This window comes from Cyanistes caeruleus, unplaced genomic scaffold (genome assembly GCF_971803275.1).
Source record: "Cyanistes caeruleus unplaced genomic scaffold, bCyaCae1.hap1.1 HAP1_SCAFFOLD_206, whole genome shotgun sequence".
Taxonomy (NCBI): domain Eukaryota; kingdom Metazoa; phylum Chordata; class Aves; order Passeriformes; family Paridae; genus Cyanistes; species Cyanistes caeruleus.
Genome location: NW_028255993.1, coordinates 37,359 through 48,989, shown reverse-complemented (window position 1 = coordinate 48,989; position 11,631 = coordinate 37,359).

The window sequence follows — 11,631 nt, the reverse complement described above, 5'->3', positions numbered from 1 at the left end:
AGAGCCCCCGGCCAGGGCCATCCCAGCCGGCTCTTGCCATGGCCAGCAGGGAGCAGGGACCAAGGGGATCAGCCCGAAGCTGCTGGCCACGAATGCCCCACGTGAAACCTCGGAGTGATCCACCCACGCCGCCCCTCATCCGCACATTGAGCAGAGACCTTCGCAGACAGTCCAGGACTTGCAGCTCCACCCAGCAGCCCCGCTGACAGCCCGCTGCCCTCACTCACATTTGTAAATTAGCTGCAGGTCTTCTTTCTGCCGCCTCAGGAGCCGCCCGGCCATCCCTGGGAACACAGAGCCTGTCAGGGCCCCAGCGGCACAGCTCCCTGCCAGCGGCGCTGCCAGCCCTGTGGCCACACGCCCTCCCGCCCCGGCAGGGCTCAGCCCGGGCCCGTGCCGCATCCTGACTCAGCCCAAGGGCACGGCTGCCAGAGGCCGGCAGCAGCAGCCCCGAGGGGAGGCAGGGCTCCAGGGAGTGGGGCCCGGGTGCCGCTGCCGGGGCAGCAGTCGGGGCCGGGGCCGAGCTGTGGCGCGCCGGGGAGGGAGCCCGGGCTCGTGGCTCACCGATGAACCTGATGGCCGCCGCTCGCAGGGGCTCCTGTGGGCTCTGCAGGTACGGCAGGGCCCGACGCAGGTCCTCCGCCGCTCGGTTCCTGTCCTGTGCCAGCTGGAGAGAGCGGCAGGAGGGAATGGTTGGCGCGGGCTCTGCCCCTCGGCCGGGCGCTACCTGCAGCCAGCCCCAGCCTCCCATGCCCGGCCAACCCTGAGGCCCGGCCAGCAGCCGCTGGTGCCGAGCTCTGGAAGGGGCAGAGGGTTGGCTGCTGTCCAGGGAGCCGCGGAGCCATCTCGCCCCACAGCCCCGCTGGGCCGGGGCTCCATCGGCTAGTTGTGCTAGTATAAAAGTCTTGGAGCTAACCCTTAGCAATCCATAAGTGACCTAAAATTCTATTGAGAATGACCAGATACAACAAGTAACAAATGGAAAGCCCCTGACATAATAGATTTGATTTGTGAGCCAAGAGTGTATAGGGAATTACCTCAGAAGTGGAAAAGATCCTGTACCTTAGGAGTTATACAACCCTCCTTCTTCGTTATACTGAGGTCCAGGAGGAATATGTTATCTTTTGAATCACTTCATAAGGCTCCAAGCAGTAGTTAAAGTCATTTTAAACCATACCTCTACTGCCCTAAAGTTGCTGGCCAAGCAACATTCACAAATGCGAGCATGAGTAGATCAAAACAGAATGGGCCTGGACTATCTGTTAACTGAAGTAGGGGCAGTTTGTAGAAAGTTTAATGAATCTGAATGTTGTGTGGAAATAAATGATCATGGAGAAGCCATCACGAAAATTGCTGAAGAAATTAAAAGAGTAACACATGTACCCGTTCAAAAATGGAATTCTCTTCTGAAGACTGATTGGTGAGATAACCTTTATAAAGTACATAATGGAAAAAGTTAAAATTTTTGATATTGTGTTTTACCTTAAGATTATTGTTTCTACCTTGTATGATTCCATAATCCATTCAGTAATTCAAGGAATACTGAACAGAAAGTAACTATAATAGCTCAAAAAAATGTTAACCAAATTTGAGAGAGAGTGGAAAAAACTTGATGCAGCACAAGAAATGTTAAAGAAATTAGAAATGGAAATAAAGTGAATGCAAAAAATGAGATTATTGAGAATATAGAAAAAATACTAAGATTCAAGTTGTTTTTTTTTTAAAGCATGAATCAATGTGGTCAAAAAGAGAAATGCGGGATTGCAGTAAATGGAATTGATTTGTCCTAACTAAATAGTAACTGTTATTGAAGTTATTATTCAAAGCAATCAAAAGAATCAGTGTTACAAGGCAGATGCAGCGCTTTACAGATGTTACATGTTAAAATTGAGGTACAGGATGTAGTCTGGAAGATAAGTGATGTCCCAAGATGAAAATGGCCTTGAGATAGACTGTCACCCTGAAAACTCAGCTTCTGAGCTTGCTGACATAGTTTTCTAAGGACTTTCCCAGGAGAGTAACTGTAAACGTAGATATGTGTACATTCTTTCTGTTACACGTCTTGTGATGGGCATCTCTCATGGCCAGTGCAGTGAGAAAGTGTTATCCTGACCATCCAATCCCTGGCCTTGGTCAGAAGCCTATAAATCCTGGGAGGAAAAATAAATTCTGCTCTTTCTTTCACCACACCTCAACCTGTGTCCGTGTGATCTCTTCATCTTCAGTGGTAACATCTGGGGAACCCCGACGTGTCTTGCACGTGTGTTACAGGGTACTGTCTAGCCTGTGGCTATGGATGGTTTTGGGCTTTCTCTCAGCGAAGGCCTGGTTCTGGAAATATGGCATGCGGTGTCTGATCAGAGAGGGATTGATGTTTCATATGCTGACTTTCAGCGATTGTGTGAGTATGGGAGAATTGAGGGGTTTTTCCCTGTGGTTGAAGCGATTTTTTCACAGTCAGCTTGGGACCCTTTAGGTGATTCCCTGATTGAGGCTCTGCTGGTCGGTTATGAGCCCCGGCTGCTCCGGCTGCTCGGGATCTGGCGAAGGTGCGACGGGTTGAACGGGGCCGCCGCGGGACCGGTGGGTGTGACCCCGCCTCGACCGGCGCCCCGGCGGTGTAGGCCCGGGGCGGGGTTGGATCCCTGCCAGCAGGCCGTTGGGAGCGCTGCGGACCCAGGGGGTGTAACGCCGCCTTGGCCCATGCCCCGGCGGTGGAAGCCCGGGGCGGACTCGCCTCCTCCGTGTGCCCTCCTGGCACAGACCGATGGGGGGGTGCTTGAACGGGGGGCGGCGCCCACCCTGGGGGATGCCTCAGGGCCGGTCCCGTGTCCCTGCTGCGGCTGGGCCATGCCCTGCCCCGCGGTGGGGGACGGGCAGGGCCCGGGCTCCACGCCGGTGGCCGCGCACGCTTTTCCAGCAGAGGAGCGGCTGGCACCGCTTCTTGGACCTTTCGCCCCGAAGAAACGCTGTTAGGGGCAGTTCTGAGCGCTGCCCGCCCCGCGCCGGATTCGTGGGGGGTGGGGGCGGGTTCTGCGAGTGGTGCCGATGCCAGGCCGTGTTCTGCCAGCCCCATGCTGCCGGATTCCCATCCTGCGAGCCTGGATTGTCCCCTTGCAGCAGAGCAGGACGGTGCTGCGGCTTCGCAGGCTGTGCCTCTACCGGCGCCTCGGTCCTTCCCGGCGCTGGAGGCGGGCTGTGCTGAACTGCCTCCAGCACCCCCCGCCTCGGGTTCCCGGGCATCACCCGAGCCTGCGGCTGGAGCCGGCCCTCCCCCGCCGCCTCCTGCGGCCGCGGCAGACCAATGTCCTGCGCTAGTTACCACTGGCTCGGGTGGTGCTGCCGCAGGGGCGAAGTCAGTGGCCTTGATGGGCCAGGGGTCCCAGGCTGCTGGAGCTTCTTCAGCTGGCCTGTGGACCTTGTCCTCTTGTCAAATGACTGTGCAGCTGAGCGTATCAGGCATTCCACGTGTTTCCGAATGCTTTGGTCCAGTGGGTGAAGGCATGAGTGCTCTTCTTGTGGCGTGGATGAATACCACTGCTCAAGGCACTTTTGCTCACCCAGGGGACGTTGATTCGGAATTCCTGGGGTGCATTTCTGCCATGGGTTCCACACTCACCCCTCCTGTTCCTATCCCTGCAGGACCTGGATTTGCTCACCTTGTGCCTTTTGAGTTTTATGTTCGCAGAGCTGAGAACCAGCTGCGGGGAGATGGTGGCTTCGGGTTCCCTGGACCTCCCTGGGTCACTGGACTGCTGTTCTGACAGCCAGGGATCATCCTGAATGGGTCTACACCATCCATCTCCTGTCCATCCTTGGTGAGGTGCTGTCAGAGATTAGCTTCTGCGGGTTTTTGACACTGGCATGGACATCACGATTGTCAGGTTTGCTGATGGGCCCCAGAGTGACCCTTGGAGCCGATGCTGACAGATTCTATGCAAAGAAGAACTTGAGACTGACTCTTTGTTCAGCAGATTCTGTTGTCCTTTCCCATGATAGACTAGTCACCCTCCGTGACTTGATGCAAGAACAGTTGGATCACAGTGATCTGGAGTTTCAACCAGTCCCTGGGACATTCCTGTTTTCTGTGTCAAGAACAAGTCTGGGAAATGGAAGTTATTGCAAGACCTCCAGAAAGTTCATGCTATGATGGAAAGCATGGGGATGTTGCAGGCTAGCATGCCTTCACCTGCCATGCTTCCTGCTGATTGGCTAGTCCTCATTGTGTATCTGAAGGATTGTGCTTTGCAATTCCTTTGCATCCTGATGACAGACCCAAATTTGCCTTTCTGGTGCCAGCTATCATTAATGCTGAGCCCACACAGAGATATCAATGGAGATTTTGCCATAAGGCATGCAAAATTGGCTGGCATTTGCCAATGATATGGAGCTGCAAGTGACTCCAGAAACAACCTCCTTGAAATTATTTGAGGGTCAAAATAATTTTTGGGACGAACAGTCCCGCATCTGGAGGTGCAATTCTTTTTTTTGCATTCAGTGCAGACACTGCATGAATGATGTCCAAATATTAATGGAGTTTTACATGGTTGTGTCCTCATATGGGACTGACCACGACTAAACTGTCTCCCTTGTTTGGTCTATTAAAGGGGGACTCTGATTTAAAGTCACCTCTGACACTGACCCCAGAGGCACTGTAGATGCTGGAGGAGGTTCTGCAAGCAGTTTCTGCTCCTCAAGTTTATTACATTAATCTTTCCATTGATGTCGCTGTTTTGTTTTTAGGTTGGTGGTTTTTGTTTTATTTTTTTGGAGAGTCATGAGTTTAGATCAGCCCAGTTGATGGAATTACAGGCTGCTGTCAGAGCATTTCATAAGTTTTCCCAGGCGCCTTTCAATCTGGCCATGGATTCTGCCTCTGTGACCAAATTGAGAGCCATCCACAAGCAGGTGTTGATGTTGGACAATTGTTTCATTTATTTTTGAGATTTGTTGTTTTTCTGCTTTTTTTTTCAAAAAAAAAAAAAAGGTTTTTTTTGTAATAATGAAAGGGTGAGCTATCACCCTGAAATTACAGCCTTCTGATTGTATGGAGTATTGTATTTTCCTATTATTTATCTTTTTGATTGTTTATAATGTTGCTAGTTTCTTTGTTCATTTTTCTTTTTTCTTTTCTTTTTGTTAAACCAAAAAGGGGGAGATGTAGCCCTGAAAACTCAGCTTCTGAGCTTGCTGACATGGTTTTCTAAGGACTTTCCCAGGAGAGTAGCTGTAAACATAGATATGTGTACATTCTTTCTGTTACACGTCTTGTGATGGGCATCTCTCATGGCCAGTGCAGTGAGAAAAATGTTATCCTGACTATCCAATCCCTGGCTGTGGTCAGAAGCCTATAAATCCTGGGAGGAAATAAACTATAAACTCTGCTCTTCTTTTCAGCACACCTCCACCTGTGTCCGCATGATCTATTCATCTTCAGCGGTAACAGTATCCTAGTTCTTGTCATCCAGAACCATGGAAAAATCAGGGGTGCTGTTGCATCTCTGTTGCAATGTGATATGTCTGACCCACTATAATATTTTTTCCCCTGATCTATCATGCTGAGAACCATGCAAGGCTGTAGAGAGGTCAAGACAACCTCTGTTTTTAAAACTCTGCCCTGCAGCTATTCCTTACGGTGCTGTCAGCAGGGAAGACATTTTGTCTTCTAAAACCTTACTTCTGATAGTGTTTCCCATCTGAAAACTATCTGGGCCAGGGGCAGCACCCAGGGACCTGCCCTGCCTGGGGGAACTTACAACTGGATCTTATAACTAAGTATCAGAAACAAGGGCACACACTCTGTATTCCAGACTCCAACATTTTATTCTTATTCTTAATTTTCCATGTTTTAAGTACTACTATGTCTTGATCTACTTCAGCTTCCACCTCTTCTTCCTAATATTTCTATTCTTATTCTTTATCATTTTTTGGTTTCTGGAGGGTCTTATGCAGGTTTTAGTAGGGGGGGGGGGGGGGGCGGGGGTTGGGTTTTTTTCTTTCTTACTACTACTTCCTAAATACAACTTTCTTTTCTTTTGTTAGAATTGTGTGTGTTGCAGTCCAGCAGGCCGCCGTCATGTCCTGGGAGCAACACCTCCTGCCTGTGTCCATTCCTCATGGCCAAAGTGCCACAGGAACAGCAAAGTCCTTTCCGAAGGAGAGGAAATGGCCTTGGAGTCCAGCAGGGAGGAGCTGGAGCCAGTGTCCCTGCAAAGGGCCAAGAGCCGTGTGGCTGTGGCCCTTGGGGACCCGGTGCAGGGGTGCCACTGGCAGTGCCAGGCTGCCGCTGGGAGCCGATGACTTTCCAGGTGCCTTCCTGGCCGGATGATGGGCCGGGATGCGGCGCTGAGCCCCGGCAGTGAGGGTCCCCCTTTGGGTGCCGCTTTGGGCTGCCGTGTGCCCTCGGGGAGCCGCCCCGGGGGTGCCGCAGAGCGGCCGCAGGGCCAGCGCAGGCCGGGGCAGCCCGTGCGGCTACCTCGGGGCACCGGGCAGGCCGCGGGGCAGCCGCCATCTGCAGCCTGGTGCTGCTGCCAGCGGGCGCTAATCCTGTGGCTGTGCCGCCAGGCAGGGGCAGCGGAACAGCCCCCGCAGCGCCCGCAGCCCCCGCCTCAAGAGCGAGCGGCCTTTCCTGTGGGGAAGTGGCTGCCCAGGAGAAGAGACATCTTCCACTGTGGCTTGGGCTGCCAGAGGGCCAGGCCCGGCACAGAGTTGCTCTTGTGGGCACAGCTCGGGTTCCTGGCTCTCCACCCAAGCTTCTCGAGGGACAGGCAGCAGGCTTCCCTCTTGGGCTAAATCTGCCAGTCTCTGCTGCCTGGCCTCTTCTCCTTCCTCGTGCAGCTCCAGGACGCTCACCTCATCCCAGTCATCGTCCTCCCGCTGCCAGGGCTTGAGCTGGCTGCACAGGATGTCACAGTATTCCCTGCTGTCCTGAGCCAGTTCTCCATCAGTGTCATCATCCCAGCTGGACCTGGAGGATTTTCTCTTTGCTTTGCCTCCAGTCACCTCCTGGCCATCCAGGGACAGCTCTTGCTTGTGGCAAGCTTCCCAGTCCAAGAGTGCCCGGCAGCTCGTGCCTTCTCCTGGGGACAGCCGCTGCTCAGGAGATTCTTCCCAATCTGAAAATTCCTGACAGTGATCGCTGTCTGCCTGCCGCAGCTCCTGCTCCCTGCACTCGTCCCACTCGGAGACAACTGGGGAGGGCTCTTGCTCCTTGCCCTCATCCCAGTCCCAGAAATGCCAGGAGCTCCCCCATACTTGGACCAGCTCTTGCTCAAGGCCTTCTTCCCACTCAGAGAGCTCCTGGCAGCTATGGGCTTCTCCTGGGCACAGCTGTGGCTGAGTGCAGGCTTCCCCTGGAGTCCCTTGCTGGAACTTGTTCATTTCTCCTTGGCAGACCTCTGCCTCTTCCTCAGCGCAGGACTCCACGGCTCCTCTCCTCCCTCTGCTTGCCCTCTCAGCCTCCTCCTGCTGCTCCCTCAAGGCTTGGGCTCTCTGTGAGCCGGGCCAGGGCCTGTGGGGCTGGGACTTGGGCTTTGCCTTCTCCTCCTGCATGCCTGCAGTCCTCTGGCGCACACAGGTACCTGGACACAGCCACTGTCCTGGGACTGACCCGGGCCCCGCAAGCCCTTTATATACTCCCCAGCTGGGGAGGGGCTCTGCCATGTCACAATGGACTTTGGGCACCGCAAGGTCCCGCGTCACCACAGCCCCTGACGCATCGTGCCTGTGTCACAAAGGCCACCGCGGCACCCCGTGCCTGTGTCACAAAGGCCACCGCGGCACCCCTTCAAAAGCCCAAGGCACCAGGAGCAGCCGGGAGCAGCTCTGGCCTTGGGGGATTGCCGCCCCTTTTCTGAGTCGCTCCTTCAAATGATCAGGAGTGGCTGGGGCCAAGTGAAGGTGCAAAAGGAGACCGTGTGTGTCTTTGTTTGAAAGACAGGGGCCTGCTAAGGGCGGCAGGAGGCTCCTTTGCAATGGAAAATGTAAACCCCCTCGCTCCCAATTATTATCCCTTTGAAAGGCACTCTCTAGCAAAGACAGGAGGACAGGAAGAACAGTTTGTGCTGCTTTTGCATGAATTGCTATTTGGTGAGCAGGGAAGAAGCCCCCCATGGAAATGATGTTACTGAGAGGAGCTGCTAAGCGAGAGCTGCCTCTGTGCCAAGCAAAATCCAAGAGCTGGCTAGCTGTGGGAACTGACTACCTATTAAAGCATTTAAAAAGCTGGATCCACCTCTGTGAGATTGACATTTTGCAGACAAGCAAGCCCGGGAAATCTCTCTCTTGCTTCCACCTTTGAGGAGGTACCCGGCTGCCGGTCGGGCCAGGCCCCGCTGCACTGCGGCCCTTACAGTCGTGCTGACAGTGGCCGCAACAATCCTTAAAACTTCACAGTCCCCTGACACCCAGACAACCGAGGAGAAAATTAAAGGAGCGAGTGCCGTGGAGTCCCCAAAACCAACTGGAATAGGAAAATCAAGTAGGGATGAGGCCCATAAAGCCTGTGCAGCACAGGAACAAAGTGCAAAGACCAGGACTAGGGGCAGACAGAACAATATCTAGGGGAGGTGTGAGGGCGCAGTCTGAGGGCATGGGTCCAGACACAGGCTGGGGTTAGAAAGCTGCAAAATACTGTGATGAATTGCAATCAATCTGGGGAGAGATACGGAAAGATTCTAGAAACATAACTTTCAGTGGGGTGACTTGATGAACGTATGAATTGCCATTAAGCCTTTGGCAAGCGTTTCCCAAGGCTTGAACTCAAAGCTTGCTGCTTCAGGGCTGAAGTCTTTCTGGCCCTGTGTCCCAGAAGGGCTGAGTCACACAGGCTCGGCCTGGTGGGGCCGGGCCAGCCTTGGCAGTGACCGGGTGGGGACGGGAGGCTGCGGGACCCCGGTTGAGGCTGGGCCGGACCACGGCTGCTCACACCTTGCCAAGCCTAAGCCGTGCCCCCCTGCGGCCCCCGCTGAGCTGGAGTCCGCTGGGCTCCGGGAGGAGCTCCGGCTGGGTCCAGGCCCCCTCGGCCGCGGCCCGTGCGGCACACGGTAATTGAAACAAATTGGCCAGGAGGCAAGACTCCTGTTTGATGCATTTATTAGGATTTGGCTCTTGGGGTGGGGGGGGGCCCCAAGGGGTTGCTTGCACCACAGCCATTCCCACACTGTCAGCTCCAAGGAGGAGACACAATTCAGCTTTGCAGCACACACTGCAGAGCTGGGGCTTCCATCCTCAGGAAAGTAGCCAGGAGGCCTCTTGTTCAGGTTCACTGTCTAGGGGTGTCAGTCCATTCCTGTCCTCTTTAGGTCATGGTGATGCAGGAAGATGGTTTCTAAGCAGGTTTAGGTGATGCAGGGAGATGATCTTTCATCATAGCTTGCTAGAATATGTTTCCTTGTCCTTTTATTCCTCTCTTAGCTCGTTGTTTTGGTGCCTTGCATGCCTTACTTTGCACACTACTCAGTTGCACAGCTTCCTGGGAGTTTCTTTGTTCTAGTGTGGCACAGCTTCTATGGGAGCTGCTTTGTTATATAATAGCAAGGAAGTAAGGGAAAGGGTACAGGAATGTCTCATAAGAACCTTTAAAACACTTCAGAAACTGGTAAGTAATTAACCTTACTAATAACCATCGGAGTAAACAAGGGGTACAAGGTTTACAAAGGGGATAAGAACGTTAACTGTACATAAGCTTCTCCACTGGGAGAATATCCTGACAGAGTCTTGTTCTGGGGACTCTACTTTTCTTAGAACAGGCTAGAAAGCATGGGGTGGAAGTCAAGTGACTAAAATTCTCAGCTGTGAGCTCAAACTCACAGTTTCTCTCCTACCCTTCTCTCTGAGCAGCTGTTTTTAGGCTATCGCTGGCCAGCCTGGACAGAAACGTGTGGGAGAGCGCTTGTCCTCGGAAGCACTTGGTTGCTCACCGAGATGTGCTAGACACCTCACAGCTGAGGGCTGTGGCGCAGAGCGTCACCAGCTGCAGCGCCATGCGCTTCTGGCAGGAATATGAACAGCTTTCATCATCCTTGGTTCTACTTTTCAGGCTCTTTGCTCTTGAGCTGTCAATGCAGCGTGAACTGGGAGTGATGTCTTAGCCGTTCTTTGAGCAATACATCTTAGGACACCGCTGACTGCGCTTCTGGCCAGCATTTCTGCCTGGCACACAGTACTTGACCAAAAAAATTGGAAAATGAGTAGTAAATCCAGACAAGAAATTAGGGAAGAGGAAAACCTACTGAACTGCAGGCAAACCAGAGGCACATCTAGACAACTGCTAGACTCCACCGTGAACTAAGGACTCAGCTTTCTGCCTTTCTCACTGCCGGCCTCTACACACAAATGCTCCCTTTCCCATTCATGTTTTGCTTCCAGCTCAAGTCTTCACCTGTTCCACATCCTTCTGCACCATCAGCAATCTCTCTTCCTCAAATGAACTGAATCCCACTCTGTCTCAGGGTCTTAGCACTTTCAGGCAATTGCTGCAAGAAATGGTTCTAAGCCCTGCATGGCTCTACATCTGCAAATGAACGCCTGGTCCTGCTGAAACCTGTGCCAAATTTTGGTTATTTTTGGTACGGTGATCATTACTCCAACTCCCAGCACAGGTTGCTCATACCATGTACAGACTGATTACACTACATGTCAGAAGGGTCGTCATCGTTTGGAGCGTTACTTGTAATAGCAACACTTTTCCATTAATAAAAGAAATACTTCTTCCAGTCCTGCCACTTCAAAGTTTAGAGACATCTTTTAACCAAACACTCATTTTTATTTGTATTATTTTTGTTGACAATTTCTTGCAGGAAGACATTAAATTGAGATAGGTATTTGAAAACAAGGAGCATCAAGGCAATTGCTTGTTATTAGTCATTTAATGATTACTTTTTTAAAGCTATTACAAATGCTGCTAGTCAAAAGGCAAACTTATTGTAGATTTATAATGCTCTTTGGATTAATCAGAAACTTGTGAAACTGGAAAAGGTTTTCTTTACAAGTTTCATCTATATAATGAGGAGAAAAATGTGGCCTAACATTTAAGAAATGCTTGTGGTCAAAAATGTAATCAGCTAAGAGGCTATCTCAGAAACAAAAAAACTCCAACACTGTTCAAGTTTACAACTGAGCTACATTTTTCCATTACTGTGATTACAATACCCTTCACTTGTGAAGTGTGTCATGACTATTCTGTAACAAACAATACAGGAAACCAGCCACACTTACGGATTTTCCCTATAAAGCCACTGGCTTTCAGATGGAAAACCCATTTATTGTTCCTTTTCACAACTTTCTATTTAATTTTCAATAACTTAGCCTAAAAAATCCCACTATCTGCATACATGATAGTAATGTCTTTCAAAGCAGTGGAAGGAAGTTGCTAATTGCATGCCGTGGGTGCTGACTGCTTGGCAGCAGAAAGGCAGTTTTATCTCCAGGCTTAGAATAAACTATTGTTATAAATATATTTTGTTCCACGTTAATCAGGGTATCGAGACCACTGTCATCTTTGCACGATGATCAAATGGGCAGCTCTGCAATTCAAGCAGCTCAGGAATTCATTAGGTGTGTGTGGTGTAAGCTGCAAACCCACCCTTTACTGCTCAAGTCATGCCATGTGAAGTGTAAGACAGATCCATT